Source organism: Hyperolius riggenbachi, chromosome 1 (genome assembly GCF_040937935.1).
Source record: "Hyperolius riggenbachi isolate aHypRig1 chromosome 1, aHypRig1.pri, whole genome shotgun sequence".
NCBI classification, from domain to species: Eukaryota; Metazoa; Chordata; class Amphibia; order Anura; family Hyperoliidae; genus Hyperolius; species Hyperolius riggenbachi.
In genome coordinates this window covers 484,039,001-484,062,917 of record NC_090646.1, presented here as the reverse complement: position 1 = coordinate 484,062,917, position 23,917 = coordinate 484,039,001, and the positions used below count along the sequence as shown (strand labels likewise).

Below are 23,917 nucleotides of genomic sequence, written 5' to 3'. Positions count from 1 at the left end.
CTCTAATGGAACCTGCCCTGTGAAAAGCACGTTGAGTTTTCAGTGCTGGGAGCTTGGCTGCACGAGGTTACAAGCTGCTGTAACATGAGTTTGTAACTTCTCACTGTAAGCAGCCTTAGGGCGGGATAGGTAAATGAAGGGGAGGGCCAAGGGAGTTCAGTGGGGAGAAGAAGGAGCTCCAGAATGCTTTGCAGTATCTGTTATGCGGCCTGTCGTTCTTCTTAGGGGCTTGTGAATATACAGCCTTGCTGTTCAGCAAACATCAAAGTAAGAGAGATTTTTAACTTCAGTATTGCCTTTTTGGCTTCCTTCTAAACTGTTTAACACAGGAGAATAGAGGTTTAAATTAGCTTTTACAGCCTGACAGTTACTCTTTAAATATCAGAGGCAAAAGCTGTAATTTATTGAGGGTAGGATTTAGCTACATTGGGACAAATCAATTACAGAAGGGGTGTCTGCTTCAATGCACAGCCAGAGTTACATCTCAAACTCTGAAAGCAAAAACTGTATGAAAAGCTGTGACAATTAGTTACATTTCCTCTGCACTCTTCAGACACTTCAGTCAGAAACACAGGACACAGCAGCTGCAGCTGTTCTCTCTGTCACACACAGAGCTACACATAGAGTTAACTGATCAAGTGTGAGGGGAATTTCCCCTCTCCTCATGGCTCAGGCAGCCGTCAGTTTTTGATAACAGTAAACAAAAAAGTTGCTACTAAAATGTATACACCAGTACTTAGCAGCACTGTGAATCGATAGTATTCCTTTAACAAACTTAATTTTTAAGTATTATTTTCAACACTTTGTCAACATTATTCTGTATAGCATGTATTCTTGCTTGCTGGTGACTTTCTCCTAGGTGATATTTTCATAACTTTCATAACATAATTAAAATGACTTTTTAGTAACCGGAAAGCAAAAAATACTCCAAATAGTTTCCAAAGTACCTTCAATTGCAAAGTGCTGAAAAATGATTTAAAAGAAAAGATGAAAAAGTTAATTGCATATGGGGCAATTATATCTCTTAGGATATAATTTTTATCTTTTCTTTAATATAATGTTCTAGCATTTTACAATTGAAAAGTACTCAAAAGTTAGTGAAAAAGTACTATTAAATTCATTTTGTGTATTTTCTTGCTTGCTGGGGGTTTAAAAAGTATTTTATGACAAGGTGTTGAAATATCACCTAGGAGAAAACTCAGGAGAAAAAGTGAATTGCATATGGGCCCATGTTTCTAAAATAAATAACACACTTCCTAATTATTTGAAAATGGCTGTTACTTTGCATAGACACATAGCTAGCTAGATATATAGATAGACGTAGATTGGTATTTATATGTTGATTTTTTTTTTCTCGACATTTATTCCCTTTTGTATGTTGCTTGTGAGGCAACTTCTCTTTTCACGAGTTCTCAGTTTACAAAGACTGCAGAGGCTGAAAAACCTAAGGAGAACATGGGAAGCAGGCAAATCGGGCGCATATGAGAAGTGGACAAATTGGGCGCAGCCATTGACTCTAATGTTAATTATCAGCTATCTAATTTTATTAAACTATTTTGCGTCTATTGTTATTTATCATTTTTACAATACTAAAACAGAAAATAGCGTTATGAAATTAATTGTCACAATCATCATTTTTTTTAATCATTTTAGCTTTTCACTATTCTGATATTCTACGTTATATAAATTTTACAATCATTTTTAGAGTTGTAATTACTGCATACAAATCCACAGCGCTTGGTACTCAGATCGGCATCTGCAGTAACCCCACAGTGCTCAAAAACATGTTTTTCCAGGATCCTTTTGACAGGGACCCTTAGTAGTTAAAAGCATATAGTGTAACTCAGTACACATTTAAAATCCAAAAACGATCTCATATATGTTGCCCAGTCTCCACTTCCTATCGGTTTCGGCCTTGCGCCATCATCAGGGAACACTGGAGACTGAGCTGTGGGCAAAATATATAAAGATTACCTTGTAATCACTCGATCGGGGCCATTGCAGGCTCTCAGCAGAAAGTTTTCCACTTGCCGGTAATGTGCATAGCTGATAGGCTCATTCCGGTCAGGTGGTTAGGTGCAAGTGGCTCTGGGATGATGTGACATCACTACAGAGCTGTGGCCATAGCGTGATTGGTCGGGCTGGTCACATGGTCCAGCACGCTCGCACGTAAATGGCTGAAAGAAACACTAAGGATGTTGGGAAGTGTAGTTTCCAGTCTCCAGGCACGGAGCTAGGGGGGGTCGGGGTAGGTCAAGTGCCCCCGGGCGCCGGGTCCCTAAGGGCGCCCAGCTGAGCTGCTTTGTTTTTTGTTTTGTTTTTCTGGGGAGGGGAGCAGCGCAGAGAAGAGGGAGAGCTATGCGGACGGTGGAGAAGGGGGCCATCTCCCCCCCTTCTCTCACCTTAGGGTGCTCTCCCTCCCTCGCTCTCCCCTCCATTAATGTCCGGGTGTCTCTGGCGCAGCGGGCGGGACTTACCTCCGTCTCGCTCCAGCGCCGGAAGTTCGGAGGCCGCAGCCGCTGCTCTGGTCTGGACCAGACCAGAGCAGCGGCTAATCCATCCGGCGCTGCGACGAGACGGAGGTAAGTTTCGCCCGCCGCTGCCAGCCACCCGGACATTAATGGAAGGGAGAGCGAGGGAGGGAGAGCACCCTAAGGTGAGAGAAAGGGGGGGAAATGGCCCCCTTCTCCACCGTCCGCATAGCTCTCCCTCTTCTCTGCGCTGCTCCTCTCCTGCTGGGGAGCCAGGGAGGGGGACACCGGCTACCTACTCTACGCACATACAGTGCTGTGAAAAACTATTTGCCCCCTTCCTGATTTCTTATTCTTTTGCATGTTTGTCACACTTAAATGTTTCTGCTCATCAAAAACCGTTAACTATTAGTCAAAGATAACATAATTGAACACAAAATGCAGTTTTAAATGATGGTTTTTATTATTTAGTGAGAAAAAAAACCTCCAAATCTACATGGCCCTGTGTGAAAAAGTGATTGCCCCCCTTGTTAAAAAATAACTTAACTGTGGTTTATCACACCTGAGTTCAATTTCTGTAGTCACCCCCAGGCCTGATTACTGCCACACCTGTTTCAATCAAGAAATCACTTAAATAGGAGCTATCTGACACAGAGAGGTAGACCAAAAGCACTTCAAAAGCTAGACATCATGCCAAGATCCAAAGAAATTCAGGAACAAATGAGAACAAAAGTAATTGAGATCTATCAGTCTGGTAAAGGTTATAAAGCCATTTCTAAAGCTTTGGGACTCCAGCGAACCAAAGTGAGAGCCATTATCCAAAAATGGCAAAAACATGGAACAGTGATGAACCTTCCCAGGCCAGGAGTGGCCGGCCGACCAAAATTACCCCAAGAGCGCAGAGAAAACTCATCCGAGAGGCCACAAAAGACCCCAGGACAACATCTAAAGAACTGCAGGCCTCACTTGCTTCAATTAAGGTCAGTGTTCACGACTCCACCATAAGAAAGAGACTGGGCAAAAACGGCCTGCATGGCAGATATCCAAGGCGCAAACCACTTTTAACCACTTGCCGACCGCGCACTCATAACGCGCGTCGGCAAAGTGGCAGCTGCAGGACCAGCGACGCAGTATTGCGTCGCCAGCTGCAGGCTGATTAATCAGGAAGCAGCCGCTCGTGCGAGCGGCTGCTTCCTGTCAATTCACGGCGGGGGGCTCCGTGAATAGCCCGCGGGCCGCTGATGGCGGCTCGCAGGCTAAATGTAAACACAAGCGGAAATAATCCGCTTTGTTTACATTTGTACGGCGCTGCTGCGCAGCAGCGCCGTAAGGCAGATCGGCGATCCCCGGCCAATCAGCGGCCGGGGATCGCCGCCATGTGACCGGAGACAGCCTGTCACTGGCTGCACAGGACGGATAGCGTCCTGTGCAGCCCGGCTTACCAGGGGGGGCCAGGTAGGAGAGGGAGGGGGAGGATTTCGCCCCGGAGGGGGGCTTTGAGGTGCCCCCCCCGCAACACCCGCAGGCAGGAGCGATCAGACCCCCCCAGCACATCATCCCCCTAGTGGGGAAAAAAGGGGGGAGATCTGGTCGCTCTGCCTGCACGCTGATCTGTGCTGGGGGCTGCAGAGCCCACCCAGCACAGATCAGCTACAACAGCGCTGGTCGTTAAGGGGGGGTAAAGGGTGGGTCCTCAAGTGGTTAAGCAAAACGAACATTAAGGCTCGTCTCAATTTTGCTAAAAAACATCTCAACGATTGCCAAGACTTTTGGGAAAATACCTTGTGGACCGACGAGACAAAAGTTGAACTTTTTGGAAGGTGCATGTCCCGTTACATCTGGCATAGAAGTAACACAGCATTTCAGCAAAAGAACATCATACCAACAGAAAAATATGGTGGTGGTAGTGTGATGGTCTGGGGTTGTTTTGCTGCTTCAGGACCTGGAAGGTTTGCTGTGATAGATGGAACCTCTGAATGGCTGAAGAAAAACAAAATGAAGACTTTGGAGTGACCTAGTCAAAGTCTTGACCTGAATCCTATTGAGATGTTGTGGCATGACCTTAAAAAGGCGGATCATGCTAGAAAACCCTCAAATAAAGCTGAATTACAACAATTCTGCAAAGATGAGTGGGCCAAAATTCCTCCAGAGCGCTGTAAAAAACTCGTTGCAAGTTATCGCAAACGCTTGATTGCAGTTATTGCTGCTAAGGGCGGCCCAACCAGTTATTAGGTTCAGGGGGCAATTTCTTTTTCACACAGGGCCATGTAGGTTTGGAGTTTTTTTCTCACTAAATAATAAAAACCATCATTTAAAACTGCATTTTGTGTTCAATTATGTTATCTTTGACTAATAGTTAACGGTTTTTGATGAGCAGAAACATTTAAGTGTGACAAACATGCAAAAGAATAAGAAATCAGGAAGGGGGCAAATAGTTTTTCACAGCACTGTATACCCCTGGCTACATATACTGGGCATATATACCCCTGGCTACATATACTGGGCATATATACCCCTGGCTACATATACTGGGCATATATACCCCTGGCTACATATACTGGGCATATATACCCCTGGCTACATATACTGGGCATATATACCCCTGCCTACATATACTGGGCATATATACCCCTGGCTACATATACTGGGCATATATACCCCTGGCTACATATACTGGGCATATATACCCCTGGCTACATACACTGGGCATATATATACCCCTGGCTACATATGCTGGGCATATATACCCCTGGCTACATACACTGGGCATATATACCCCTGCCTACATATACTGGGCATATATACCCCTGGCTAAATATACTGTATACCCCTGGCTACATATACTGGGCATATATACCCCTGGCTACATATACTGGGCATATATACCCCTGGCTACATATACTGGGCATATATACCCCTGGCTACATATACTGGGCATATATACCCCCTGGCTATATATACTGGGCATATATACCCCTGCCTACATATACTGGGCATATATACCCCTGCCTACATATACTGGGCATATATACCCCTGCCTACATATACTGGGGACATATACCCCTGGCTACATATACGGGGCATATATACCCCTGGCTACATATACTGGGCATATATACCCCTGGCTACATATACTGGGCATATATACCCCTGGCTACATATACTGGGCATATATACCCCTGGCTACATATACTGGGCATATATACCCCTGGCTACATATACTGGGCATATATACCCCTGCCTACATATACTGGACATATATACCCCTGGCTACATATACTGGGCATATATAGCCCTGGCTACATATACTGGGCATATATACCCCTGCCTACATATACTGGGCATATATACCCCTGGCTACATATACTGGGCATATATACCCCTGGCTACATATACTGGGCATATATACCCCTGGCTACATATACTGGGCATATATACCCCTGGCTACATATACTGGGCATATATACCCCTGCCTACATATACTGGGCATATATACCCCTGCCTACATATACTGGGCATATATACCCCTGCCTACATATACTGGGCATATATACCCCTGGCTACATATACTGGGCATATATACCCCTGCCTACATATACTGGGCATATATACCCCTGCCTACATATACTGGGCATATATACCCCTCGCTACATATACGGCGCATATATACCCCTGCCTACATATACTGGGCATATATACCCCTGGCTACATATACTGGGCATATATACCCCTGCCTACATATACTGGGCATATATACCCCTGCCTACATATACTGGGCATATATACCCCTGCCTACATAAACTGGGCACATATACCCCTGCCTACATATACTGCACACATATACCCCTGACTACATATACTGGGCACCTATATCCCTGGCTACATATACTGGGCACATATACCTCTGGCTACATATACTGGGCACATATACCCCTGCCTACATATACTGCACACATATACCCCTGGCTACCTGTTCTGTGGACATCTCTACCCCTGGCTACCTGTTCTGGGGACATCTATACCGCTGGCCACCTATTCTGGGGACATCTATACTGCTGGCCACCTATTCTGGGGACACCTATAGACTTGGGGCTACCTATTTTTGGGGGGCCTCATGATTTGTTGGGGGCCTCAAGATTGCTGAATTTGTCTTGTTGGGGGCCTCATGATTGCTGAATTTGTCTTGTTGGGGGCCTCATGATTGCTGAATTTGTCTTGTTGGGGGCCTCAAGATCGCTAAATTTGTCTTGTTGGAGACCTCATGATTGCTGAGTTGGTCATGTTGGGGGCCTCATGTTTGCTCATGATTGCTGAATTTGTCTTGATGGGGGGGGGGGGGGGGGCTCATGATTGATGAATTTGTCTTGATGGGGGGGGGGGGGGGCTCATGATTGCTGAATGTGTTTTGGAACATGCTGGAAGATACGGTACATACTGAGGGAGGCTGGGTGAGCGTGAGCCTGCTAACCTCCATATACATTTGGCTCCACCCATAACCACGCCCACATTTATTATGTGGCCATGCCCCCTTTTGGCGCGGCGGCGCATTAATAGTCTTTGTCCCCGGGCGCTGAAAACCCTAGCTACGCCTCTGCCAGTCTCTCCATGCTAAGCAACTCAATTACATGGCTATTTATAATAAATAACATCAGCATGGGCAGCACGGTGGCGTAGTGGCTAGTGCTCCCGCCCCGCAACACCGAGTCCCTGGTTTGAATCCCAGCAATACTTAAATAAATAAAAAAATAAAATAAATAAATACATAAATTAAAAATGCACATATTACTAAAAAACATATATAAATTATGTAGTATATTGCACACCCTATAAATACACTTATAACGCTGTCTCCCATAAAGTTCCCTTGGTTGCTGCCATCTTGTGGATCAATAGATTATTGCACTCAAGAATTGTCTATAAAGCAGTTCATATTAAAATCAATGTTCAAACCTCTTGGTTGCATAGTCTTTAATGTAAAAATCCACTTAGTTTCAAGTTTGTATAATTCTCTATCTTTATCTGATCCTCTCCAGTCTGTTTTTACTTGGTCGATGATACAAAATTTTAAAACTGAAGGATCTTTGCTATGGACAGTTTTGAAATGATTGGGGACAGATTGGTCTATTTCAGCTTTTCCAATATTGTAGACATGTTCGTATAGTCGCCTCCTGAACTCTCTCTGTTTTCCCTACATATTGGAGCCCACATGGACACTCCAAAAGGTATACCACATACATACTACTGCAGTTGTAAAAACGTTTAATCTGAAATGTTTCTCTTGTATAATTACTAGTAAAAGAGGTGATCTTCCTTGGTTGGTTGGTACATGTGCAACATCCAAAACATCTTTTGCACTTAAAAAAACCTTCTAACTCCAGAAAGGTGTTACTGGTAGTTGGCTGCTTATATAGGGTGCTGCTTGTAATCCGGCTCTGAAGATTTGGGGCCTTCCTCAATATAACTTGTGGTTTTTCAGTAATAATTGCAGTTAGATCAGGATCTAGTCTCAAAATAGGCCAATGTTTCCCTACAAGCCTTTTAATGTCCCTATATTGTGTATTAAAATCAGCAATAAAAGCACATTTGAACTGATTTTCCACATTCTGGCTTGTTCCTGTGCCATGGTTTTGGATCATGTCCAATCTATTCCGTGTGCCAATTTCATCTCGCAGTTTCGTTAAACAATCAAAATCATATCCTTTTTCTACAAATCTTTCAATTAAAACATTCGATTGAGTAAAAAAAAATCTTCATTGTGCGTACAATTTCTAAAAACACTTAAAAACTGGCTAGATGGTATCGCCTTGAGCCAGCTGGGGTGGTGGCAACTTTCCAACGGGATATAGCTATTACGGTCTGTCATTTTGAAAAAAGTTGATGTACTACATTTTTCCACTTCATTCTTAATAACTAAATCCAAGAAATTTACTTAAGATACAAACAATAAGATCCTTCAATGATGCTTCATCCCCTTTCCAAATAAAAAACACATCATCTATAAATCTTTTCCATAGGCAGAGGTTTTCATGTTGTGCACCATGGATAAAAATGTCCTCCCTTCTGGCCACAAACAAATTAGCCAGATTGGGAGCATACCTCACCCCCATTGCCACGCCCTTTACCTGTTTTAAAAAGTACCATTAAAAGCAAAATAGTTATGACTCATAGCAAAATCGAATGCCTCTAAGAGGAACCCCACCATACTGTTATTTAAATCCGGAGTTTCCCTTAAATAGTATTCCACTGCTTTAAGTGCTCCCTGCTGATCAATCACAGTATATAAAGATGATACATCTGCAGTCACCAAAAAATACGGTGCTGTATATTCAAAATTGTTCAAAATATCAATAAGGTGTTTAGAATCTCTGAGGTAGGAGGGAATTTTTGAAAACAAGTGGCTGCAAAAAAGTGTCTTAAAAATGTCCTAAACGGGATTTTACTGAGTTAATTCCACTCACAATAGGGCGGCCTGGGGGATTTTCTGGATTTGTATGGATTTTTGGCAAACAATATAATACAGGAGTTCTTACAAAGGATGGAATCAGATATTTGCTCTCTTTCCCTATAATCAGTCCTTTTTGTACTACCTTTTTCACCAGTAAGGTCAATTCCTGATGATATCTCGGTCTGTTTTCAGAACCTAATATGTTTGCTTATCTTCCAACAGCACATTAATCATATTAATGTATTTTGGGGTATCCATGATCACCAGCCCCCCTCATTTATCCGCAGGTTTCACTGTTATATTTCTATTGCTTGCTAGTGCTTTCATAGCTACCTCCAAATCTCTGTTCGTTTGCTTTGTTTTAATTGGCCTATGTTCTATATCTCTAATGATCAGCGATTTAAAGGTTTCGATAGAGTGGTTATTTGATAACTGAGGGTTGAATGTAGAGCGATTCTTCAAACCACTTTTTAAGTACTGCCTGCTTACTCTAGTGTCCACTGTTGAGGTGGTTGGTGCTGGGTTTGTAGAAAAAAACTTTTTTATACTAAGGCTTCTTGCGAATTTATGCGCATCTACAAACATTTGGTATTTATTCATAGTTTTGGGTGGGGGGGGGGGAGGGGGGGCGTATTTTAGTCCTTTGTCCAATAATTTTAATTGTGATTCAGGCAAGGATTTATATATTGACATATATTGACATATGCCAATTAAAACGAAGCGAACAAACAGAGACTTGGAGGTAGCTATGAAAGCACTAGCAACCAATAGAAATATAACAGTGAAACCTGTGGATAAATGAGGGGGCAGGTGATCATGGATACCCCAAAATACGTTAATATGATTAATGTGCTGTTGGAAGATAAGCAAACATATCAGGTTCTGAAAACGGACCTAGGACCGATATATCATCAGAAATTCACCTTACTGGTGAAAAAGGAGTACAAAAAGGACTGCTTATGGTGAAAGAGAGCAAATATCTGATTCCGTCCTTTGTAAGAACTCCTGTATTATATTGTTTGCCAAAAATCCATAAAAATCCAGAAAATCCCCCTGGCCACTCTATTGTGAGTGGAATTAACTCAGTAACATCCCATTTAGGACATTTTTTAGACACTTTTTTGCAGCCACTTGTTTTCAAAAATTCCTTCTTACCTAATAGACTCTAAACACCTTATTGATATTTTGAACAATTTTGAATATACAACACCATATTTTTTGGTGACTGCAGATGTATCATCTTTATATACTGTGATTGATCAGCAGGCAGCACTTAAAGCAGTGGAATACTATTTAAGGGAAACTCCAGATTTAAATAACAGTATGGTGGAGTTCCTCATAGAGGCATTCGATTTTGCTATGAGTCATAACTATTTTGCTTTTAATGGTACTTTTTACAAACAGGTAAAGGGCGTGGCAATGGGGGCGAGGTATGCTCCCATCTGGCTAATTTGTTTGTGGCCAGATGGGAGGACATTTTTATCCATGGTGCACAACATGAAAACCTCTGTCTATGGAAAAGATTTATAGATGATGTGTTTTTTATTTGGAAAGGGGATGAAGCATCATTGAAGCATTTTATTGATTTTATTACTCTTAATACTGATAACTTGATTTTTAACTGTGAATATAGCATGGAAAAAGTAAATTTCTTGGATTTAGTTATTAAGAATGAAGTGGAAAAATGTAGTACATCAACTTTTTCAAAACGACAGACCGTAATAGCTATATCCCGTTGGAAAGCTGCCACCACCCCAGCTGGCTTAAGGCGATACCATCTAGCCAGTTTTTAAGGGTTTTTAGAAATTGTACGCACAATGAAGATTTTTTTACTCAATCGAATGTTTTAATTGAAAGATTTGTAGAAAAAGGATATGATTTTGATTGTTTAACGAAATTGCGAGATGAAATTGGCACACGGAATAGATTGGACATGGTCCAAAACCATGGCACAGGAACAAGACAGAATGTGGAAAATCAGTTCAAATGTGCTTTTATTACTGATTTTAATACACAATATAGGGACATTAAAAGGCTTGTAGGGAAACATTAGCCTATTTTGAGACTAGATCCTGATCTAACTGCAATTATTACTGAAAAACCACAAGTTTTATTCAGGAAGGCCCCAAATCTTCAGAGCCGGATTACAAGCAGCACCCTATATAAGCAGCCAACTACCAGTAACACCTTTCTGGAGTTAGGAGGCTTTTTCAAGTGCAAAAGATGTTTTGGATGTCGCACATGTACCAACCAACCAAGGAAGATCACCTCGTTTACTACTAATTATACAGGAGAAACATTTCAGATTAAACGTTTTTACAACTGTAGTAGTATGTATGTGATATACCTTTTGGAGTGTCCATGTGGGCTCCAATATGTAGGGAAAACAGAGAGAGAGTTCAGAAGGCGACTATACGAACATGTCTACAATATTGGAAAAGCTGAAATAGACCAATCTGTCCCCAATCATTTCAAAACTGTCCATAGTAAAGATCCTTCAGTTTTAAAATTTTGTATCATCGACCAAGTAAAAACAGACTGGAGAGGATCAGATAAAGATAGAGAATTATACAAACTTGAAACTAAGTGGATTTTTACATTAAAGACTATGGCCTCAATTCACTAAGCTTATCTCCTGTCTTTAATAACTCTTCTGAGCTGTTTTACAGTTATCACAATTATATCACCATGGTGATAACTGTAAAAAAGCTCAGAAGAGTTATTAAAGACAGGAGTTAAGCTGAGTGAATTGAGGCCTACGCAACCAAGAGGTTTGAACATTGATTTTAATATGAACTGCTTTATAGACAATTCTTGAGTGCAATAATCTATTTATCCACAAGATGGCAGCAACCAAGGGAACTCCATGGGAGACAGCGTTATAAGTGTATTTATAGGGTGTGCAATATAATATATAATTTATATATGTTTTTTAGTAATATGTGCATTTTTAATTTATGTATTTATTTATTTTATTTTTTTATTTATTTAAGTATTGCTGGGATTCGAACCGGGGACTCGGTGTTGCGGGGCGGGAGCGCTAGCCACTACGACACCGTGCTACCCATGCTGAAGTTATTTATTATAAATAGTCATGTAATTGAGTTGCTTAGCATGGAGAGACTGGAAATTACACTTCCCAACATCCTTAGCGTTTCTTTCAGCCAGTTGCGCGCGAGCATGCTGGCCCATGTGACCAGCCCGACCAATCGCGCTATGGCCGCAGCTCTGTAGTGAGGTCACACCATCCCAGAGCCACTTGCATCTAACCACCTGACCGGAATGAGCCTATCAGCTATGCACATTACCGGCAAGTGGAAAACTTTCTGCTGAGAGTCTGAAATGGCCCCGATCGAGTGATTACAAGGTAATCTTTATATATTTTGCCCACAGCTCAGTCTCCAGTGTTCCCTGATGACGGTGCAAGGCTGAAACCAGTAGGGACTGGAGACTGGGCAACGTATATGAGATCGTTTTTGGATTTTAAATGTGTACTGGGTTACACTATATGCTTTTAACTACTAAGGGTCCCTGTCAAAAGGACCCTGGAAAAACATGTTTTTGAGCACTGTGGGGTTACTACAGATGCCGATCTGAGTACCAAGCGCTGTGGATTTGTATGTATTTTTTTCTTGGAAAGATTGTGGATGTGGTTGATCCTGAGCAGCTGGTGGAACATACACATGAGATAAAGATTGGATCAGCGCCTGTATATACTACAAAATACGTGACTAGAGTTGTAATTATGTTAATTATCATTTTAACATGTAATTTTACTTTTTATCATTTTTACATTCTTTTTGAGTTTTTTAATTTCGGGGCTCTTTTTTAAAATTATAATTACGTTAATTATCATTTTGACATGTAATGTAACTTTTCTATCAATTCTTTTTGAGATTTTTTTACTAAGGCTTAGGTATTACCACGGGGGTCTTAGGGTTAGGCACCACCAGGGGGGTCTTAGGGTTAGGCACCACCAGGGGGGTCTTAGGGTTAGGCACCACCAGGGGGGTCTTAGGGTTAGGCACCACCACGGGGAGTCTTAGGGTTAGGCACCACCACGGGGAGTCTTAGAGTTAGGCACCACAAACGAAAATATATGATTAAGACTACAACTAATGTTTTGTACTGTTTAATTTATACTTTACATGTATTTTTATGGTAACATGTTATTGATAGTGTCTGCTAAATGTCGGAAACATGATTAAACTTAAACTATGTGTCTCTGGAATAATAACAATCAGTTAAAATGAATTTTAAACAAAGTGATAATTTAAAATGAAATTTATTTATAAAACAATATTTTTATACTTATTATTGTAAAATAAGGAAATCGGCTGTATCCTGCGCCCTGTTTTCTTAGCGCCTCACGAGAACATGTTAATTGCATACCTTGTGTCTTTGAATTTGTTATTCATTTTGTATCTTGCAAGCTTGTAAGCATTTTTGTCATCATGTTACATTTGTCACTGTAATTACCACTTCTGGATTTTGTACCACTGTCTATATTTAGTGGATACCATTGTGTGTATTATTATATACCCCATGTTTGTTTTTAACTTTGCATAGTAAATCAATAATAGTAATACGGGCCATTATTGTTTACACACATTTTGCATTTATTAATACAGTGGCTTAAAGTGACTCTGTAACAAAAATTACAATGTTTTTTCTACCATCCTACAAGTTCCTAAACCTATTCTAATGTGTTCTGGCTTACTGCAGCACTTTGTACTATCACGGTCTCTGTAATAAATCAATGTATCTTTCCCCTGTCAGACTTGTCGGCCTGTGTCTGGAAGGCTGCCAACTTTTCCATGCTGGTCTGTTCCTCTGTGCACACTCCAGTGTGTGTTTTATTTACATGAGCCAGCAGCTTCTCTGCTATCTTATCAGTGATAGAAGAGAGCTGGATAAAAATCCTCCTCTGTTAGGCTGTGAAAGTAGCTGGCTGACACATACTGAGGGATTACAAACACAGGCACAAGCAGAGCTGTCTGCAGGAAGCCTGTAATGTTCAGTGCATGAGAGAAGCAGGGGACAGAAGGTAAACACACAAATGATCTTTTGAGATTCAAAAGGAAAGCTGTTTACAGCCTGCTTGTGTATGGATGTATTTTCTATGTGTGGACATATTGTACATCAATCTACTTCCTGTTTTGGTGGCCATTTTGTTTGTTTATAAACAAACTTTTTAAAACTGTTTTTGACTACTTTTAATGCGGTGGGGAGCGGCGAAATTGTGACAGAGGGGAATAGGAGATGTCCCCTAACACACTGGTATGTTTACTTTTGTGTGATTTTAACAATACAGATTCTCTTTAATACAAGCCTTAAAACACATAAACTCATACTGTATAGAAATACTAAAAATACATATTACTTAAAGCATACCTCTGGTGTAACCAAAATACCAAGAGGTACTGTAATGCTAAAGTACTAATTTTATGACTACTTGGTATGCTGTCTGTGTAACAATCTTAAGAGGAGGCCCGAATCAACCGGCACTTAGCTCTGTCCCCTTGCTGAGAAAGGCTTTGGCCTTTCTGTATCTCTTATAGAAAAAGACTACTGCTATTTTTGGCAAAGGAGCAGATCTGCATGCCAAATTTTTTTTATTGTTTTTATATTGGATATGTTCTTTAATAAAGTGTTTGGTACGTTATAAGAATCATCCTTGTTTGGTGGTGCTTTTTCATATATATTTTCTGGGAGCCATGGGTGTCTTTTTTTTTGAATGTTTGATTTACTTCCGTAGCCATGATTGTTGGTGATCTATTTGTGCTCATTGTGCTTATATATGATGGAACCACTGATTGAATCTCTGCCAGGCTGTACTTCATCCCAGACATGGAGGTGTTTCCAATGTATTCCAAGCATTTGCAGAAAGGTGTGAGCTGTGCTAAGGTTGTGTTTACCTGGCTAATTATCCTTTGGTTAATACACTTTATTCATGATATATTGGTAATATTAGTTTTCTATCCATAGTTCAGCAGGGGAATAAGACACATACACAAAAGCAACAAATTATTAACTGTCCTTAAAGGGGCACTATGGCGAAAAATTATGTTTTATAGCCACTGTACTATGCCTAGCTGTTTGTAGAGCATAGTGGCTTACATGTAGTGAGGCACAGGGGCTTTTTTTTAAACACTGACATCACCTTGTATACATTATCAGTCACGTCGGCAGAAGTACCTTTCCGACGCCACTTAGCCTGTTCCATGTAGTTGTAGGGAGGCAACTTTCCCTGTTGCTGTAACTGACGTTACAGTTTTCCCCTCTCTGCAGCGCTGGAAGGTTTGTTCTAAATTTCAACTGCACGATCGTGCAGTTATAGTGATCCCCCATGAGCCGTAAAGAGTAGCAGCTTATGTGCTGTGAGGGGAGTGGAACGCACCCTCCCTCTTACGTGAGACGCAACTGCATGTGAGGAGGACTGTGGAGGAACGCATCATCATTACTGATGACGCTGCCTGGAAAGGACCCCTGTAGCTGAAGCTGGCATGTGCTGCGCAGACAGAGCGGCAGCTTGCAGAGCAGACACAAGCGCTGTAGCTGTGTCCTGCTAATTGTACAGTAGTTGTGATTGTTGTTTTTTTTGTGGTGAATTTTTTTTTTACCCAATCGTTTTTTCAGTATTTTTTTTTCTAAAGCAAATTGCAGGTAGTTATTCATTTTTTTTTTTATTACTCTGGCTGAATAACTACCTGCAATTTGCTTTAGAAAAAAAATACTGAAAAAACGATTGGGTAAAAAAAAAATTCACCACAAAAAAAACAACAATCACAACTACTGTACAATTAGCAGGACACAGCTACAGCGCTTGTGTCTGCTCTGCAAGCTGCCGCTCTGTCTGCGCAGCACATGCCAGCTTCAGCTACAGGGGTCCTTGCCGGGCAGCGTCATCAGTAATGATGATGCGTTCCTCCACAGTCCTCCTCACATGCAGTTGCGTCTCACGTAAGAGGGAGGGTGCGTTCCACTCCCCTCACAGCACATAAGCTGCTACTCTTTACGGCTCATGGGGGATCACTATAACTGCACGATCGTGCAGTTGAAATTTAGAACAAACCTTCCAGCGCTGCAGAGAGGGGAAAACTGTAACGTCAGTTACAGCAACAGGGAAAGTTGCCTCCCTACAACTACATGGAACAGGCTAAGTGGCGTCGGAAAGGTACTTCTGCCGACGTGGCTGATAATGTATACAAGGTGATGTCAGTGTTTAAAAAAAAAGCCCCTGTGCCTCACTACATGTAAGCTACTATGCTCTACAAACAGCTAGGCATAGTACAGTGGCTATAAAACATAATTTTTCGCCATAGTGCCCCTTTAAACAGCAATTCTAAGCATCTTGGAATTTTTATGTCCTCAGAACAATCAAAAGTTTATTTCTTGAGTCCCCTAGATGAAAAGGGGATGATTTTTGAAGTTGGGTTTAACCTGGCTTTCCCATGAATATGTAATCAGTTTGTTTATAAACTATTTCAAAACTAGACATGTGAAGGTGTAAATATCAACTGGACACAGTTAAGATGTATACAGATGGTATTCTGTTATGCTAGATCTCCATTAGCCTATCATGCTGGTCTAATGCTGGATCCACACTATACAATTTTTTTGGCCATCGACCTGGCTGATCACTTATTTACAGCATGGCCAATCTGAAGATCGATCGATTTTTTCAGCGATTTTCTGATCGATTTCCGTAAACGTACGGGAATCGGTCAGAAAATCACTCAAAAAATTGATCGATCTTTAGATCGGCCATGCTGGAAATAATTTATCGGCCAAAAAATTGTATGGTGTGGATCAAGCATTAGATGTCTAGGTCTCTGCTTTGTTTAAAAGGGACAAGCATTTATAGAAGAGATCAGAAATGATGCATATAGAAGATAAGTTGGGGGAGAAGACACACCTGCAATTGTATGTGGATATATGTGTCTAGTAGTTAAACAAAAGTAGTATTTTAACTTGCAGCAGTGTATTACTTTCAGCAGTATATTGGGATGTCCTGTTACAGTATCCATCATGTTTCATTGTGCACACATTATTGTATTCTCTTTGCTTTTCTGTCTAGACCCTTTCACTTTTAATTCCCTTTAGCATATCAGTTTTTGTACACATAGCCAGTTTATCTGTTATACTGTGCTTGTCTTGCACAATAATATTGTCCAGATTCTTCAGATTTCATAGCAGAGAGTTTGAAATAAACTTCCCCTTTGCCTGTGTCTCTGGAGAGAGTCAGTCTTCCTTGTAAAGAGCTGGAATAATCTGTACCACCAGAATAACATATTTTACCCAGATACTCCAGCCCCTTTCCCTCAGCTTGTCGGACCCAGGCCACACAGTGCATGTTGGTGCTGTCAGTGAGGGAGGCTCCAGTCACTTTACAGGTCATCTGCAGAGTCTCTGCTGGCTTCACAGTTCCTGGACCAGATTCCACTAATGTGATTTGTGACAGGACATCTGCAAATAAACAGGATGTTTGTTATATTTTATATGTATTAAGGAATAGTTCAGACGTACAATTTAGAAAAGTTAATTAATTCTGCCACCTTGTATTAAACACAAGATACAGACTAGCCACAGAGGGTTCCTCATGTCTGAAGCTAAGTTGAAGATTATACAGTGAGCTTTTCAGATGGCTCCTCTCTACTTAAAAGGGAATATATTTGCATAAGCAGAAATAATTGGGTGGGTTGACATAATGATTTAACCATTTCTTTGTAAGGTTCATTTGTAAGCAAATACTGCAGTTCTTGATCCCCACCCCTTGTTTTTGTCTGCTATGTGTATCTGTGTAAAGGAAAGACCATTGCCATAATATAGAGTGAGAATAGTCCACAAGTAGTGAGCAGACATGGAATGGGATAGAGAATGCTTTATTCCAACCTATGAAGTAGTGATCTACAATCCATAGCACTGCATATAGACCTCCTAGCTGCCTCACTTCATACTGAATGCAAGGCTGCATTTATACTTTTTCAGCCTCTAGGCCAACTTTCTTCTGGTGCCCATTCCTTATGTTGCAGCCTCTCTCTTCCATGTGAAAAAACATGTATGGCAGCCCCTCTCTTCTATATACAATGCCCTTTGTTAACAGTTCCCCTCGTCTAATTCTTACTCCCCATTTTCACCCTTCTCTTCCATATAAAGTAAGTCTTTCTTCATGTCCACCCACCCCCTTGGCTACCAGCCATGCAAGGCCCAGGCCTATGTGGTCTTTCCACAAATCCGGCCCTGGGAATGTTGTCTTATTCTACCAGAAAGCATATTAGCCTTGTAAAATAACCAACATCTTCCAATGCCTGCTGATCTGAACAACAGTCCCCAGTCTTCTAACCAACAATACCGAATCACCCTGCCTAAACAATAATCATTGTAAAGACAATGTACAAAACAAACCAGGAAAAAATACATACATAGCATATATCACATCCCATTCCTCCCATTCATTTGCGGACCCCCAGATTAACCCTTATTCGGTTGAAATTGGAGTACAGGTATAAGGAAAATGTGTCTAATTACTCCTTAATCTATGAGTTCATAATCTTATCTTTTTCTTGTCTTTGCACCTGCTGGTATAATCCTTATTTGACATCCACGTATAATTTGTCCATTTAAAGGACCACTATCTTGAAAAATGGTTACTTTTAAAATGCATGTGTATGGATAGGTATTGAATATGCATTTGTTCCAAGGCAAAATGCAATATATATTTTTTTTTCTTTGTTCCTGTCCCTTTCAGGAGGGACTGAGGGAGAGTCTGAGGCTGGTTTCACACTGCCGACCTGCGGCTGTAGTGCGGTTTACGTGTAAAACACACACCTTGATAAAGAGGGTCCCTCCAAGGCTCCCAAAACAAGTGTCAGATACTTAAAGCATGCTTTCATTGAATCCTGGTGTGCTGATATCCTCTGTATCTACTTACTCTTGTGTGGGGTGCACAGCAAAGCACTAGTGCTATGACCGCACCCAGCTTCTGCGCTCGGCCTCCCGCCAGCCAATCACTGTGATTGGCTGTCTTAGGCATCAGCCTATGACAGCGGATCACCTCTTAACCTCCCAGGGGGACAGCCCTGTCACACGGCTGTCCCCAGTACAACGCTGCTGTAGATTGCAGTGCTGTACACTGTAAATAGATTTCGCTGTCTAACAGTCTCCTAGCACTGATTGGCATTAGGCGGTCCTGGGGCTGTCGCCGCGTCCACGCCAATTGGCGTGGAGTGGTCGTTAAATGGTTAAACAGCCATTCAAAGTATCTTGGGGTTTTTATGTCCTTAGAACAATTTAAAGTTAATTTCTTGAGTCCCTTAGATGAAAAAGGAATACTTCATGGTGTTGGGTTCAACTTGGTTTTCTTATGGATATGCAATTAGTTGGTTTATATCTACAATGGGTTGCAAAAGTATTCGGCCCCCTTGAAGTTTTCCACATTTTGTCATATTACTGCCACAAACATGAATCAATTTTATTGGAATTCCACATGAAAGACCAACATAAAGTGGTGTACACATGAGAAGTGGAACGAAAATCATAAATGAGTCCAAACATTTTTTACAAATAAATAACTGCAAAGTGGGGTGTGCATAATTATTCGGCCCCCTTTCATCTGAGTGCAGTCAGTTGCCTATAGACATTGCCTGATGAGTGCTAATGACTAAATAGAGTGCACCTGCATGTAATCTAACGTCAGTACAAATACAGCTGCTTTGTGACGGCCTCAGAGGTTGTCTAAGAGAATATTGGGAGCAACAACACCATGAAGTCCAAAGAACACACAAGACAGGCCAGGGATCAAGTTATTGAGAAATTTAAAGCAGGCTTAGGCTACAAAAAGATTTCCAAAGCCTTGAACATCCCATGGAGCACTGTTCAAGCGATCATTCAGAAATGGAAGGAGTATGGCACAACTGTAAACCTACCAAGACAAGGCCATCCACCTAAACTCACAGGCCGAACAAGGAGAGTGCTGATCATAAATGCAGTCAAGAGGCCCATGGTGACTCTGGACGAGCTGCAGAGATCTACAGCTTAGGCGGGAGACTCTGTCCATAGGACAACTATTAGTCATGCACTGTACAAAGTTGGCCTTTATGGAAGAGTAGCAAGAAGAAAGGCATTGTTAACAGAAAGCATAAGAAGTCCCGTTTGCAGTTTGCCACAAGCCATGTGGGGGACACAGCAACCATGTGGAAGAAGGTGCTCTGGTCAGATGAGACCAAAATTGAACTTTTTGGCCAAAATGCAAAACACTATGTGTGGCGGAAAACTAACACTGCACGTCACTCTGAACACACCATCCCCACTGTCAAATATGGTGGTGGCAGCATCATGCTCTGGGGGTGCATCTCTTCAGCAGGGACAGGGAAGCTGGTCAGAGTTGATGGGAAGATGGATGGAGCCAAATACAGGGCAAACTTGGAAGAAAACCTCTTGGAGACAGCAAAAGACTTGAGATTGGGGCAGAGGTTCACCTTCCAGCAGGACAATGACCCTAAACATACAGCCAGGGCAACAATGGAATGGTTTAAAACAAAACATATCTATGTGTTAGAATGGCCCAGTCAAAGTCCAGATCTAAATCCAATCGAGAATCTGTGGCAAGTTCTGAAAACTGCTGTTCACAAACGCTGTCCATCTAATCTGACTGAGCTGGAGCTGTTTTGCAAAGAAGAATGGGCAAGGATTTCAGTCTCTATGGGCCTGATTCACAAAGCAGTGCAAATTGTTTGCACGCCTGTGAAAAGCCCTTTATCCCGTGATAAAATGAAACTCGCGCGAAATTCCCGCGCGCAAAGTTTTGCGCGCGTATTCGCGCGGCGCACGGTGCAGTGCGCGCGCTGCGCCCATTAAACCCTATGTGCGCTGCGCGCGGAATTGCTTGCGCACGATAAAGAGCACAAAACGGTGCTAACTCGGCAGTGCAAAGGTTATCACGCCTAAAGTCTTTTAGGTATGATAACTGAGTTATCACCGCTTTGTGAATCAGGCCCTATATGTGCAAAGCTGGTAGAGACATACCCTAAAAGACTGTCAGCTGTAATTGCAGCAAAAGGTGGTTCTACAAAGTATTGACTCAGGGGGCCGAATAATTACGCACACCCCACTTTGCAGTTATTTATTTGTACAAAATGTTTGGAATGATGTATGATTTTTAATCCGCTTCTCACATGTACACCACTTTGTGTTGGTCTTTCACGTGGAATTCCAATAAAATTGATGCATGTTTGTGGCAGTAATGTGACAAAATGTGGAAAACTTCAAGGGGGCCGAATACTTTTGCAACCCACTGTATTTAAAAAAAACGGGCATATGAAGGTTATATGTAAATGTGGCATAACTAGGATGTGTACTGATGGTATTATTATAATTATTTAATATTTATATAGCACCGACATCTTCCGCAGCGCTGTACAGAGTATATATTGTCTTGTATCAAACCAAAAAGAAAGAAGAATTGGCCCTGCAAAAACCGCACCACAAAATATGTACCAAATTGAAAAAGCCTTTATTTAATCCACATATAGAAATAAAACCATAAAAACAATGGCACAATGAAAATAATATAGCCCTAGTAAAAATATGTATATTAAAAAGTCTGCATAAGACAATGTGAGTCAATGAGGATACAAATAATAAATGGGTGCTCAGACTTATCACGCTAGTAAGACAAAGGAGTGAAAAAGTGGAATGAGGAACTGACAAAGTGTCACAATGTCAATATGGACACCTTGCTGTGCAATAGAATGTGCGAGATGAGTGAACAGGTGCCCAAACGTGAATAGTCCACAAAAAGGGATGAAGAGCAGTAGGGTAACCGCACAGAGGGAAATAGTGGCAGGACAGCAAAAACCCAAGACAGGGGGAACAGTGCGTGAAGAGCGTGAGAGACAGAGAGGCTTACCAGTGGTGGACTGAGCGAGCGGGCGTCTGCGCCTGTGGTTTGGCACGCAAACGCCCGCTCGCTGCCAAGAGGCAGAGAGGCTTACCAGTAGTGGACTGAGCGAGCGGGCGTCTGCGTGCCAAACCACAGGCGCAGACGCCCGCTCGCTCAGTCCACCACTGGTAAGCCTCTCTGCCTCTCACGCTCTTCACGCAGTATTCCCCTGTCTTGGGTTTTTGCTGTCCTGCCACTATTTCCCTGTGTGCGGTTACCCTACTGCTCTTCATCCCTTTTTGGGGACTATTCACGTTTGGGCACCTGTTCACTCATCTTGCACATTCTATTGCACAGCAAGGTGTCCATATTGACATTGTGACACTTTGTCAGTTCCTCATTCCACTTTTTCACTCCTTTGTCTTACCAGAGTGGTAAGTCTGAGCACCCATTTATTATTTGTATCCTCATTGGCTCACATTGTCTTATGCAGACTTTGTAATACACATATTTTTACTAGGGCTATATTATTCTCATTGTGCCATTGTTTTTATGGTTTTATTTCTATATATGGATTAAATAAAGGCTTTTTAAATTTGGTACATATTTTGTGGTGCGGTTTTTGCAGGGCCAGTTCTTCTTTCTTTTTGGTTTGATACTGTAATTTTAGTTGGCCTTTCTGCACACTACCAGGTCTATCATTATGCATTAGCATGCCTTTAGGATTATCTTATTGTCGTTGGTGCTTGTCCATTCCTGTTGCGGTGCTTATATGTTGTCTTGTCACTTAACTGTCCCTCAGAGGGGCTCACTATCTAATCCCTACCTTATTCATATGTCTATGTATTTATCATGTAGTGTATGTATCATAGTCTAGGGCTTATTTAGGGGAAAGCCAATTAATTGCAGCCAATTAATTTGTATGTTTTAGGATGCATGAGGAAATTGGAATTCCCGAAAGAAACCCACGCATGGATAACATACAAACTTCGTGCAGATGGTGCCCTGGCTGTGATTTGAACCGGAGACCCAATGCTGCAAGGCGATAGTGCTAACCACTACCGGGCACCAACGTCCTGTCCGGAATTCTGTTATGGTGGATTTCATTGGCCTATTATGCTGGTCATAAAAAGTCTAGCTGGAACAAGCATTTACCAATTTATAAAATAAATCTGATCATTCCTTTCTATAGAAAGTTTGCAAAAACGAAGCTAAGTTGGGGGAGAAGTCAAGCCTGCAGTTGTATGTAAATTTACTGTATGGGTCTGGGAGTCACACTAAAGTAGTGTTAGAACATGCAGTAATGTTTGGAGATGTCTTGTTACAGTATCCATCATGTTTCATTGCACAAACGTTTTCTGCCACTTTCAATTCCCGTCAGTACACCAGTTCATGTACACACTGCCAGTTTATCTGTTACATTGTGCTAATCTCTTGCACAATAATATCTGCCAGATTCCTCAGACTTCATAGCAGTGAGTTTAAAATAAACTTCCCCTTTGCCCGTGTCTCTGGAGAGAGTCAGTCTACCCTGAACAGAACTAGCAAAATTTTTATGTTCATTGTGACATATTCTTCCCAGCCAATCCAGCCCCTTTCCTTCAGCTTGGCGGCTCCAGTGTACACAGTGCATGTTGGTGCCGTCAGTGAGGGAGGCTCCAGTCACTTTACAGGTCATCTGCAGAGTCTCTGCTGGCTTCACAGTTCCTGGACCAGATTCCACTAACGTGATTTGTGACATGACATCTGCAAATAAACAGGATAGTTTGTTACATTTTATACTGTATACTGTATATTAAAGAATAGTTCAGAAACGGCATTCAGATATTTTAATTATGTCTGCCACCTTGCACTAAGCATAAGATGCAGAGTAGCCACAGAGGGTTCCTCATGTCTGAAGCTGAGTTGGGGATTATGTGGGGTGGATGCAGTAAGCTTTTCCTCTGGCTCCTCTCTGTTTAAAAGGAAACCTACTAACACATTTGCATAATATTAAATGGGATGACCTAATCATTTATCCAGTATGTGCTCTTTGCATTGAGTACTGTAAGTTTCATTGTAATGTTTACTTTTAAAGAGACTCTGAAGCGAGAATAAATCTCGCTTCAGAGCTCATAG

The 23,917-nt window shown here is 41.6% G+C and overlaps 1 protein-coding gene and 1 long non-coding RNA gene across 4 annotated transcripts in view; one reads left to right on the top strand and one right to left on the bottom strand.

Moving 5' to 3' along the window:
• The window catches only part of LOC137521936 (immunoglobulin mu heavy chain-like), a 956,922-nt gene that overhangs the window by 543,255 nt on the left and 389,750 nt on the right, over positions 1-23,917 (bottom strand). The window lies entirely within an intron of this gene.
• LOC137521962 (uncharacterized) lies at positions 11,614-22,946 on the top strand. Its single transcript, XR_011022245.1, has 2 exons — positions 11,614-11,687; positions 22,731-22,946. It is a non-coding gene; the product is annotated as an uncharacterized lncRNA (long non-coding RNA).